The following is a 14,226-nucleotide window of genomic DNA, read 5'->3' as shown; positions in this document are numbered from 1 at the left end:
AAAAGAATACACCATTCCGTATAAACTCTGGGATAAGAAGGACCTGTATTTACAAGAAAAAACTGTGTATAAGGACTACTACACTATGTATATGTTTTCTTTGTTTATATATGAAGAATATAATATAAAAGAAGGTGAGGATGAGATCTCTTCTATCTATGATTACAAGACCTGCCTCTAAAAAGTTGGTTTAAGGTAATTTTGCCAAATTGTATTAATTTGTTACTTGAGAGCAATTAGGAATCAAGCTTATGGATCAGACCGGTCTCAATGCTGAGAGTATTATATAGTGACCCACATCTCACCTATTATTTATTTACTAATTGTGTGGTAAATTATGTATAAGGTTAAATCATTGGTCACTTTTGTAAAACAAAACCATCGTACAGCATAATCCAATTAGTAGTTGGATGGTCATAGATAAAAATGCATCTTCATATGGTTATTCAAGAAGGAATTCCTTCATTACTACAATAATGAGAGAGAATACTTTACTGCTGCTACATTACTGGCTTACACAAAGGGTGACATTTAATAGGATGAGATATTTAGTAAGTGAGAGATTTGGTAAGAAATCTTCAGGTTTTTTAAATCGGCAATCATTAACACAGTAAAATCAAACTGCTTTAGCAGTGTAAATGATCGCCGCTTTAAAAAAAACTGGAGATTTCTTACCAAACCTCTCACTTTCTGAATCTCTCATGATATTAAACTTCCCCCAATGTCACTGACAAACTATAAATTCCCATTAATATGTTTACACATTTATTATGAACTGATAGTAATTTTCATACTTCTTCAAGTATATCTTACCATACAGTGTTCCATATGATAATGTAAAATTGTGTAATATACTGTAATATCTTCATATTTGTAGAAGTTTTTTTGCAGTGTGTTATTTATCAATAGATATCACAAATATAGACTAAAAATTGATAAAAAGACAATATCTGTACAATAATATCTACAAAGGTTTGTTCATGTATCAGTATATTCTAATGTATAATATAATTACCTTACTCTGGGGATCCTTCCTCTGTCTCTCTCTTACTCCTCTGTCCTCCCAGCTCTCCAACCAGTAACTGATCCAGCAGCTCCTCCATCAGCTCCCAGTGGCCTGATACAGCCTATTTATATTCACTCCTCCCCATCTCTTCCCAGTAGTTCCCAGCATGCCCTGCAGGAATTCTTACACTGAGAGGTGATAAGTAAATTAGGGTCACATAACATTAGTATGCAGTCATTCACCACAGCAGCTTCTCCTGCCCAGCCCCTTGTCTTGTAAATGAGGTGTAAATATTCCTAAAGTCACTTACTACAATGGGAAATGCTAATTACACCCTGGCAGGGTAACACCTTGTATTGCAATTAGATCACAGCAGCCTCTGGCATCCTGTTATATAACCAATGGAAGCTTTTGTTTAGGAGACACCTATTGTCCAGGCAGAGATTCAGCACTGAGATGTTTTACATATCAGCAGGAACTCTACAATGATTCACGGCTAGTAATAACAAACATGCATACATATAATTTATGTATATCTACTATATCTACTGTATCTATATACAAGATATCACTGAACTCACCATGTCTAGGTTGGGGTGCAGTTGCCTGTGACCACAACTCACTTTTGTACACTGAAAGGAAAAGCAGTATTCTATTAACATGTAATGTTACTTTATACTAAATTGCTCCATAAAGATAGAGTGGCAGCTTTAGGCCACTTCTTAAACTCTGATGCAGTAGATATATATGGCAGACTTATTATGGATTACTTAGAATGTATTATTTTAAATAATTATTTTTTGTCTGATGCATACTTTTTATTACAAGTACATAGGACCGCCATAGGCATAACAGTTTGCCCTAAGATTTAAAAATTTGCTTATGGGACTTTTTGAGAACCAGTACATGTAAGGGAGTAATTTACAATAATAACTATGGCCAATAAAAGGAGGAATAAGGGGGGTTATTCTAGTTCATTCTTTCTGACAAAATCCTTCTTAGATGGACAAAACCATGTGCACTGCGGGTGGGGCAGATGTAACTTGTGCAGAGAGAATTAGGTTTGGGTGGGGTTTTTCTTCAAAGTGAGATCTATATTGCAGTGTAAAATCATGCAGTCAGTATTTTCCGTGCACAGAAACAAAATAACTCACCCAAATCTAATTCTCTCTGCACATGTTACATCTGCCCCCCTGCAGTGCACATGGTTTTGTCCATCTAAGAAGGATTTTGTCAGAAAGAATGAACTAGATCAAACCCCAAGGTAATGAACTGCTTAACTAGTCAAGCTGTCATTATTAACATTGGTAGGCAAATATCTCAAAAGCAAAAAGAAAAAGTGTTCCTATTTTGAGGCGCTCACTGGATTAATCTATATGTGTAAGACTCGATTTGTATGGAATCATTACAGACAAACATATACTTTTTTATAAAATATAACTTTTATTAGTACATATGCTAAAAGCCAGCGAAATATAGTGTAGAATGTGAAAAGTGTTGAAAATAATTAAGATATTAAAATTTTGTGCACTCTTTTTTTTGTTCTATGAGAATCTACTAGGTCTTAAAGATTATTATATTTAATAGGACTCCAACAATAATTATCTGTGGGTTCTTTAATGTTGCTGATTATATAGTACGTCAGTTTACCATTATATCAATGAAGGTAAGTAGCTTTTGGGCAATCCCATACAGTTTCAATCATCCCATACTTGTTAATTATTCCATAGGAAATCTTTCCATGCTCAAGTACAGGGAAGCCGGGGCTAGTCTTGGGGCATGACCTCAGAGCAGATGGTGTAGGGCAGAATATTATATATTTTGGGGATAGTGCTGCGCTCAATCTTATGTATTTGACACATCCATTTATTTCCAATTCCTCCCATAATTATACAGTATCAAATTCATAAGATTGAGCGCAGCACTATCCCCAAAATATATACTATATTGAACTTCTGGGATACAGTCAGATCCCACAGTGTGATCGCAGCTCATCGAAATCCATCTTTCAGAGCACAGGTATTTCCAAAAACTGTAAATGGTGTAGGGCTGAAGTCTGGAGTAATGGGGTGTGCTGCTGCAAGACAGAGGTGCTGAGAAGGAGGTGGAATAGATATCCCCTATGAACCCAGGAGGTGTGGACAAATAAGTTGGGGGGCACAAGTAGCCCCCAAAAAGGGGGCAAATAATAATAAAAGCTCTGTGTGTAACATGGGGATACTTGATCCAGTAAGTCATTGGGTGAGAGCCATAAGATGGGGAAAACAGGATAGGCTGCAGCTGCTGCCAAGCTGGAAAGGTTTGCAAGAAGCAATAATCCCCAGACTAGGAATAAAGAAAAAGAAACACGATATTCACTGTCCAAATACCTCAGTATTATCAAAGTCTGCATTGGCACAGCCTATAAGAGAGACAATGATGCAAAAACTACTGGACGCAATTAAAGGTAGTGAAGCTCGATTGGGAAAAAAAATTGAAAAAACTCAAGCAGAAATAGGTCTGTTGCTACAAGATGTACAAAAAGTTCAAGAGAGGGTAGAAGAGACTGAGCAAATAATATCAAAAATTGAAGATCGGCAGTCCCCGATTGAGGCACAAGTAAAAGAACTAAAAAGTGCAGTTGTAGGGCTGCAGAACCAGTTGTCAGAAATGGAAGGGCTGGCACGCCGCAATAATATTAGAATTGTGGGGGTCCCAGAAAAAAACAGAGGGAGCTGTCCCTAAACAGTGGCTAGAAAACTGGATAATCAGTATCAGTATATTAAAACTCCCATATCCTCCACAAAGTCCTCTGCCACCCTGCATCCCCCCTCCCACCATGTTTTCTCCACCACCTTCATCCCTCCTCCCTGATAGAGGAGGCTTCCGTCTCCTCTAGCATCCACAAAAAGTGTGTGCTGTAAGAAGGAGGATTTTGTGAGGGTAATTTTCATTTGCAGGAGCTTGCCAGGAGGAGAGCTGGGACTGCAGACAAGAGCCAAGTAGATTTGTGGGTCCTGTTGGCAGCAGAGGTAAGGTTGGTCCCAGGCGCTGGAACCAGTGCAATGCAGATAGCCCGGCAGACTCCCAGTGCCCACACTTACTCAGCACCTCCTGGACTGTGGGGTCTGTGGGGCTATTGTTATGCCACTGGTATTAGGGGTCAATAGTAGCTGTATACTAGTGTATTAGGGGTCAATTGTAGCAGCTCCCCTTATGTCAGGAGAGCAACATAAATATATTTATAAATAAAATGTCTGCTCTGCACAATATCTATGTCTCTTCTGCATGGATCCCCAGCTCCCATTCACTATTTCATGACTTTCATCAGGCTGCTTCTATCCTATAGAATGCCATTCCCCGCACAATAAGACTCTCCACTTGCCTCCAAACTTTCCAGCATTCCCTGAAAACTCTAAAGAAAAAGGAAACCACCAGTGTAACTATAGCTGCTGTATCGGGAGGGTGTAAGGCTCCCAAAAGGTACAAAAGTAGAATATATGGAATATGATACAGCGCTCGGGTATTACTGAATTTATTACAATATTAAAACACAATTAATAAACAATACATTGCATATGAGAATTCTCAAAGATATAAAAATGGAAAAATGATGATAAAAATATTTAAAAAGGATTTTCTGCTAGCACCCTGGTGTTGATTTGGACACTCAATACTCATTTGGCCCCAATATTGAATGCTAGCGGAAAATCCTTTTAAAATATTTTTATCATCATTTTTCCATTTTTATATCTTTGAGAATTCTCATATGCAATGTATTGTTTATTAATTGTGTTTTAATATTGTAATAAATTCAGTAATACCCGAGCGCTGTATCATATTCCATATTCTCTACTTTTGTACCTTTTGGGAGCCTTACACCCTCCCGATACAGCAGCTATAGTTACACTGGTGGTATCCTTTTTCTTTAATATTTTTTGCTGTGTATCCAACCCCAGTTGTAACTATGAGTGGTTTTTCTGAACGAATGCACAGAAGGAAAATGTATTTTTCCCAATGGGAAGATAACGGTAGTAGAGAAACTACAAATACAACCAATGAACCTGACATGTTTCGGGATTTATACCAATTAGAGGATCTCCTTCGGGAGGAATCAAAGAATTGGTTGGATAGTGTAAACTTACAACACTATGTAGACAAAAGGATGATACCACGAGGTTTAAGACTCATAAAACCTTCCATCTTTCAGGAAGACTCAGACTTCCAGAAAGACTGGGATAAACTCCTAGATGATTGTTCCACCAATATGCTGAAACTAATTATTAAATATAGAACCATGAGAACTAACCAATTAGAAAAAGAAATAGAGGTAATTAAAACTAAACTGGAGGTGTTCTCCAGCTACAAAGATTATAAAAAAAAGACATGCTGATAAATGAACGAATAGAGAAATATGAGAGAGGACTTTTAGAGACAAAACAGAAAAAATTTAGGAGGGATTTGGACGACTATCAGAATGATGCAGTCCGAACATATAAAAACATGAATAAAACCAGAACTGACATTAGACACCCAAGATCAAGGTCCAGACACCAATATAGTCATAACAACAGGACACAAGAACCCAGGAGAAATTTTTCAAGGGATAACCAGGTGTATTTTCAAAATAGACAAGAACACCAACAAAGAGATTATGCAGCTCCCCGTGATAGTCACCATCCCAGAGGGGAAGGAGCGAGACCCAAAGATAGACAGTATCGTAATAGAAGGGGGAGCAATAGATCACCCCAATGGGATTTTCAGATGGACCGTCCCCGCCCCAATCATTGGGAAAACCCACACCCCCTGCAATACACAGGAACCCCAAAAAGACAAAGGGAAAAAAGCCAAGAGGCTCTAGAGGAGGGATACACTCAAAGAAAAACCACCAGAATGAATTAACCAATAAATCAGACAATACAAAACCAAACCCAACCAATAATAGCCATAAAAATGTGTTCAATATTTCATCCAGAACACTAGACACAAATGAACTTTCCTTACTTGCCAAAGGCCTAAAATATGTACCCTCAGATGACCCAAACATTTTCGAATTGTTTGTGGAGCTAAATCGATTCATATGCACCCTGTGTAGAAAGAGATATTTTGCCAATAAAAATCTCACAGAACAAGTAGATCCCAGCCATCCCATTGTACTAGATCCTTCAGATGATCCAGCCTTAATAGCCTTACAAGAACTTGCAATGGAAAGCGAACAAATTACACCTCAGTATAAAAAGATCTATGATACTACATCTGAGATCTTCAAACGAAGATCGGAATTTTTTCCACTATCAGCTAAGAGTGCAGTTGTGGAAACATTCTACAAGTTTACTCTCGAAGACTTTAGGGAACTATGTAAACAGAAACATAGCAGAACTTCCAACCTATCTAGAGCAGAAAAAAGAGCACTAAAATTGTTGACAAAAGACACATCTATAACAATCAAGGAGGCAGACAAAGGGGGGGGGGGGTCTGGTTGTCCAGGACAGAGAGGAGTATCTACGAGAAGCTTACAATCAACTGAATGACTGTATTTTTTATAAAACACTAAAATCTGATCCCACTTCTTCTTTCTTGGTTGAGTTTAAGAACCTAATTGATGACGCTCTAACCAAGAATATAATTTCTAAAGAAACATGGCAATTTTTGTTCACCCCCCATCCCATCACGCCCACATATTATCACCTTCCTAAAATTCACAAATCACTAACTTCACCTCCTGGTCGCCCTATTATTTCTGGGATTGGTTCACTTACCACTAATCTATGACATTATGTGGATTTTTATTTACAACCTCTTGTCCCTGTGCTCAGGTCACATTTGAAGGACACAACCCATTTTCTTCAGAAAATTGAGGGCATCATTTGGAAGGACACACATGCCTTCATGACTCTTGATGTCAAATCTTTATACACCAATATACCACATAATTTGGGTATTAAACATCTCACCAATAAACTAAACAGAGATAGTGACCTGACACAGTAACAACAATCCTTCATTATCTCTTCTATATTCTTCATTCTCACGCACAACAATTTTTTGTTCTCCAATACACATTATCTTCAGGTGATGGGGACGGCCATGGGCACCAGGTTCGCGCCCAGCTATGCCAACCTATACATGGGTGAATTTGAAGATACCCATGTGTGGGGCGGCGGCTTCGGTGCGAATCTGGTGTTCTATGGTCGTTACATTGATGATCTATTTTTTATTTAGGATGGTGATCACCTTACGGCACAACACTTTGTCACCGCACTCAATCACAATTCTTTTAATTTATTGTTCACTTCTCACTTTGATCCCATTCACATTGATTTTTTAGATATCTCCCTACACATAGTAGATTCCAAAATTACCACAGCCAACTTCACCAAAACAGTCGACACACAGTCATATTTACATTTCAACAGCTCACATCATCAGTCCTGGAAGGTTAATATACCGAAGGGACAACTTATGAGAATACGTCGCAATTGCTCTTCCTTAGAGACTTTTAATCTCCAAGCCTTGGACATGATTTACTCTTTTAGGTCTAAAGGATACCCAGGCCCCCTCCTACAGAAAGCCCTAAGAGAAGTGCAAACCATGGGCAGGGAAGTGCTGTTGAAACATAACCCCAAAAAAACACACAATAAAGATTATGAGATGGCATTCATATGCAAATATAATAATGCACATGTACAAATCAAACGTATTATCAATAAAAATTACAACATCCTCAGACAGGACAGAATACTTAAGGATCTGATACCAAACAAACCTGTAGTTATATATAAAAATAATCGGTCCCTTAAATCTTATTTGGCCCCCAGCCACCTGAAAAAAACTGAAGAATCCACCAATATTTCCAATGTAAGCTCTTGGCTCCCACAAAGACCTCCATGTTTTCACAAATGTGGGAAAAATCGATGCACAATGTGTCAATACACCACAAAAAATACCACAAGTGTTAATGCAGAAGATGAACAAATAATGATTAAAAATTTTATTAACTGTGATTCCAGTTATGTAATTTATCTTTTAACCTGTAGTTGCGTTTTGAGATACGTGGGACGCACCACGCGCCCTCTAAAAGTACGTTTTCTCGAACACCGCCGAAATACCCTTAAGGGCCTTATCTGTCACAGTGTCTCTAGACATTTCCTGCATTCACACGAAAAAAAAACTAAAGATCTTCAAATAATAGGTCTTGAACATATCCCTCACTCCCTAAGAGGGGGTGACAGATATAAAACACTTTGCCGACAAGAAGTCTTCTGGACTTTCAAATTAAATTGCCTCCATCCGGAAGGACTCAATGAGGCATTAGAGCTTAACAGTGTTCTATAATATCATTCCCTTGGTATCCTCTGTTAAATATAACCCCTTTTTCTAATGTGAGAATATGTAAATATACATTTGGAATAAGAAATCTCTTCATAATATATGAACATTTATACTACCCATTCCCTCCTTACCTTTTGCTCCCCTTTTCAGTAAGATATGCGTATATTATTAATGCCTTTGATATACTCTTAGATGTAACAGATTGAGTTTATAGAATCCATTTTTATATTTCGTTATATATTTTCATAATAATTTTTCATAACAATAATTTTTCATATTACTTACTAGCTGACCCGCCCGGCGTTGCCCGGGAAAACCTTGGGGTTTTTTTATTTCCAAAATTGCTGAAAAATGTAATCTTACAGTATGCTGTGCCAAAGACCTAAGATTGTAATTTGTTGTAGATTTCACCATAATGTTAGAATGTGTTTGCATTGATACTCAATGACGGCAATGAATTCAGGTGTGGTGGTGTTGTTTGAAACACAACGATCCTTAGTTGATAAATTGTATGTGTTGATGAATTCTACATCCACTCCTGAGATTTAGCACCTATGACATAGCCTCCAACATCTGAGGGTCAGAAATCGGTACAAAATCAGAAAGGGATGTGGCCACACCTCCATTTCTATACTTTCAATGGTACAGTTTCTAGGATGTGTAAATACAGGTGCTGAGTGCGTGGAGACCGGGGTGGGCGTTACTTACCGCGCCATAATTAATAAAAAATTCAACAATCCCTGCCACTCCCGCTCCCCTCACCAATCCAGCCTGCAGCAGTCTCTGAGGTCTGGAGATCTGTAAAGCACCGGTCATCTCTACCAGTGGGGCAGCCCCTGAGTGTGGGAGCATGTCCGCAGGCCTGGCCACATGACGTCATAACGCGACGCAGGCTACCCGCACAACACTGCAATGCACCACTGGGAATAAGTGCAATGGGCCAAATTCTTCCCTACACCCGCCGGGCCAATCCACCGATCCAGCCATCGCAATCATCAATGGGTGCATTGATAAGGTTTGGAGTGTAAGAAGTTGAAGAATAAGACTGAGTTAAAGTGTACAATTGACTCAATAAATCATGAAAAGATATAAGTGTACATAGAAGTACAATCAAGAAATGAAAGTAGGATTAAAAAATAAGTTCTGATTCAAACTCATAATTGTTTGGATGGGGGTGGGTTGTGAAACAAATCTATAGGTGGAGGGGGATATGGATATTGTGGGCATAATTGGTGTTTGGTACACCTACAGGGGCTTCTCATTTGATGGGATTTTCACTACAGTGTCATGGTCACAGTGTCACCATAAGGGGATTCCCAATTCGGGTCCAGATGGTCTTTTAGGAACCCTTTACAATCCCATAGGTCTCTTCTCCTTGAGCCTACGGTCTCCCTTAATAATATTCAATCACTGAGGGAGACCATAGGCTTTAGGAGAAGAGACCAACGGGATTGTAAAGGGGTCCCTAAAAGACCACCTGAACCCCAATTGGATTTCCCCCTACGGTGACACTGTAGTGAAAATTTCTCATCAACTGGGGACCCCCTGTAGGTGTACCAAACACCAATTATGCCCACAATATCCATACCCCCCTCCACTTATAGATTTGTTTGGCAACCCACCCCATCCAAACAATTATCAGTTTGAATTAGAATTTATTTTTTAAACCTACTTTTATTTCTTGGTTGTACTTCTATGTACATATATTTTTTTCACGATTTATTGAGTAAATTGTACACTTTAACGTGGCAAACCTTCATCTCAGTATTATTCTTCAAATTCTTACACTCATAACATTCAAACGAATACATGCAGCGCTCATGCCCATCGACCAAACATTATCTATGAACCAAAAGAGTCTGGGACACCCTCAAGGCAGAGCAGTGCCTAACATACAACTGACAGGGTGAGTGCAGTGTACCCACTTTGTATTGATCAAGGGGTGCATTGGCCAGGACAAAGATTTCTCAGTGCAACTGGCTGGGGAGCGCAGTGACAGGCTGGAGGACTGGAGAGACGGATATGCGGAAAAAAGAAAAAACGGTACATTAGGTACAGTTTTTATTTGCTGGTACAGACTGTTAAATAAACGTCAATTTTTTTTGTGTTCTGTGTGTTGTACTGTTTTTGTGTGTGTGATGTAGTGTATGTGGTTGTGTGTGTTGCATGTATCTGTCCAATGCGTAAGTGTGTGAGGTGTGCTATGTATATACAGTATGTGTATGTTGTGTCTTTGTGTATATGTGCAATGTTTAAGTGTGTGTTTTGTGTATGTTGTACTGTTTTTTGGGTGTGTATGGTGAATGTGGGTGTGTGTTGTGTTGTTAGAGGTATGTTATGTGTGTGTGTGCTGTGTGTATCTGCCCTATGTGTAAGTGCGTAAGGTGTGCTACGTATAAATGTGTGTGCCGTGTGTATCTGTGCAATGTTTAAGTGTGTGTGATCTGTGTATTGTACTATTTTTGGCTGTTTGTTGTAGTGAATGTGGGTGTGTGTTGTGTTGTTAGAGGTATTATATGTGTGTGTGTGCTGTGTTTATCTGCCCTATGTGTAAGTGCGTAAGGTGTGCTACGTATAAATGTGTGTGTGTGTAGTGTGCCGTGTGTATCTGTGCAATGTTTAAGTGTGTGTGATCTGTGTATTGTACTGTTTTTGGCTGTGTGTTGTAGTGAATGTGGGTGTGTGTTGTACTGTGAGTGGTGTGTTATGTGTGTGTGTGTTGTGTGTATCTGCCGAATGTGTAAGTTTGTGAGGTGCGCTACGTATACATGTGTGTGTAGTGTAGTGTGCTGTGCCTATCCTGGCAATGTTTGTGTGTGTTTCTGTATCTGCACAATGTTTAAGTGTGTGTGTGTTTGTTGTACTTTTTTTGGGTGTGTGTTGTAGTGTATATGGGTTTGTGATGTACTGCATGTGGTGTGTTATGTGTGTGTTTTGTTGTGTGTATCTGTCCAATGTGTAAGTGTGTGAAGCTCGCTACGTATATATGTGTGTGTTGTGTACTATGTGTGCGTATGTGGTGTACTGTGTGTGTGTGCACGTGTACAATGTGTACATTTGTGTGTGATGTGTGGTCTATGTATATCCTCATTTATTCCTAATTGTTTAAAGTCTCCACCATAGTGTTAGAATGTGTCATTCATACTCAATGACAGCAATGAAATCAGGTGTGGAGTTGTTCCTTCGCAACGGTTTCCCAGATCGTCGATCCTTTTCCCAGATCATCAATTAAGGCAAATTAAAACTTGGTGTTTTTTAAATTTCTAAGTGAAATTTCCCAAAAACGGCTTCTAGGTACACACCACCGGGTCCAGAGGTATCTTGTTGCAGAATTTGTTGGCTCTGAGTGCCACGGTGTGTCCGCAATGCAACGGACACGCACACACACACACACGCACGCACGCACACACGCACACAGACTCTTCAAATTATTATATAGATAAGACTGCATCTCTTATATTAATATTAATATATCTCGAATAGACCTCTTTCTAATACTTTCTTTAGAAATTGATATGCATAGTAAATTTATGTATTATTTATATTTTTATTTCCTCTTTTCTCTATTCATGTATGGCAAATCTCATTTTCATATTAAGATCCACTATATGAAACAAACACTATGAATATTTAGTATGTATACATTGAATACAATGCATGGGATTACATATACATACATTTAATCTGCCAACCATATGTAATGCTAACATCTGGTTCCGCCATCCAGACAGGTCATTTCCTGGATGATCACAATATAAATGTGATGGTACTTTAAATGTCTTGTTTCCAGCTAATAGCGTAACGTCACTTCCCTCTTCTTCTTAATAGATCTACAACATTGAAAGGCGGACTATGACCATTTCCGCCAGATCGGAACCCGGGCGCCACGTCACTTCCGTCCTTTGAGATACACGGATGCCCCAAACGGCGGACCACTACTATTTCCACCAGGGCAGTCACTGGGCGCGACGTCACTTCCGCCCTCTTAGAGATATCTATGTACCAAACGGCGGATATCTATTACTTCCGCCCAGACACACTCAGGGCGTCACGTCACTTCCGCCCACACAGAGCCCCGAATTATAACTCCGTTATAGTAGACGGAGTGACTCGAAACATCCAGCTCTCAGCCTGAAGATCAGGCCAAGTTATACCATATGCACACATGCATCTGTTTGTCCCTCCATTAAATAGATCTCGTGACCCCGTGCTTTGTCTTTGAATCATGAATCTGTATTTCCAGATCACGTGACTCATGGAGGTCACGTGACCTCACTATTGTACAACTTTATTCATTCATGTCTTTACATTAATGTGATTTTCGGTACTTGTTTCCTAGCACGGCCACACCGATTTACATCGGGGTGGTCGTGTCGGAAAAATCGGGTCGATCGCATCGCATGCGATTTGGTCGCATGCGATGCGATCGACGTGACCGACCCGATTTTTGACCCGATTTTTTGATTGAATGAAATGTAAATCGGGTCCCTGGGAACCGATTTTACATTGGATTCAATGTAAAATATTCCCTAGACCCCCAAATTTAACGACGTAAACCCCACCCCACTATAGACGCCAACCCGAAGCGTGGCGAGTGCAGCGAGCCCGCAAGGGGCGGCGGTTCGCGTCCTCCGACCTTTTCATGCCCTACTATCCACGTCGGCGTGGAGTTGAGAATAGAATAGTGTGGCGAGCGCAGCGAGCCCCGCGAGGGGACGCGGATACCTTCACAGTTATACGCGTCCCCTCGCGGGCTTCCCAGGTGTTCATGGCGACGCGGACACCTGGGAAGCCCGCGAAGGGACGCGTTTACCTGTGAAGGTATCCGCGTCCCCTCGCCACGCTTCGGGCTCGGTGGCTCGCTGCGCTCGCCACACTATTCTATTCTCAACTCCACGCCGACATGGATAGTAGGGGAATGAAAAGGTCGGAGGACGCGCACCGCCGCCCCTCGCGGGCTCGCTGCGCTCGCCACGCTTCGGGTTAGCGTCTATCGTGGGGTGACGACGGGGACATCTATAATGTGAAATGGGTCATATTGGCCCATTTCACATTTTTCACATTTTTTTTAAAGGTGAGATGGACTTAATCAAGTCCATCTCATCTTGTGCCATTATAATGGCACAAGACCGACGCGATCCTCACGATTTCAATGTTAAAAAATATTTTAACATTGAAGCCTATGGGGAAATCGGGGGCATCGCGTCGGTCGCGTCGGGACCAATGTTAATGGTCCCGACCGATGCGATGCCCACGATTTTGTACCTATGCCGGCAAAATGGACCTGATTTCAAAGGAAATCGGGTCCATCGTGTGGATCGTGTACCTTAACTTAAAGGTACACGATTCACAAGATTGTGGCCGTGCTAGGAAACAAGTACCTGATTTTCTACCATTTACACTGTCAATAACCATATAGAAACAAGTCCTTCTGTGCATTCATATAAAATTCATTATGTTTTTTTCAATGTTTTTTATTTATTATGTGTTTCTATGGGATTTCCTATGAAGCCCTCTCACACCTGGGATCAGTCCCATAATCAATCTCAGGGCATATAAAGGAGAACCCTAGCAGCAACAAATCATTCCAGCTCCTGATGAAGGCGTGTGAACACGCTGAAACGTGTTGAGCCATCACTCTTTGCTCTAGCACTCTATTGGAGAGCCATCCAGCTCACACACAGCTCCATTTTTCAAACCTTGCAATTGCAGAGGACACCATACCCGGACCAGTCTTGCTGTATTCAACGCTTTGGATCTCCTGGAATCTGCAGCCATTTCATCTTGGTACCGGCCGTACCTTAAGGACTGCCACATTATTCCATCTATTGTGAGAGGTCCAGGAATCCATTACTGGGAAATCTCCGGGACTCTGAAAACCCATTCCTAATAAGGTTATCCACCACGTA

The sequence above is a fragment of the Crinia signifera genome, chromosome 4, assembly GCF_055691185.1.
Source record: "Crinia signifera chromosome 4, ASM5569118v1, whole genome shotgun sequence".
Classification (NCBI taxonomy): Eukaryota; Metazoa; Chordata; class Amphibia; order Anura; family Myobatrachidae; genus Crinia; species Crinia signifera.
The sequence above is the reverse complement of the archived record's forward strand: the minus strand, read 5'-3'. Positions refer to the sequence as shown.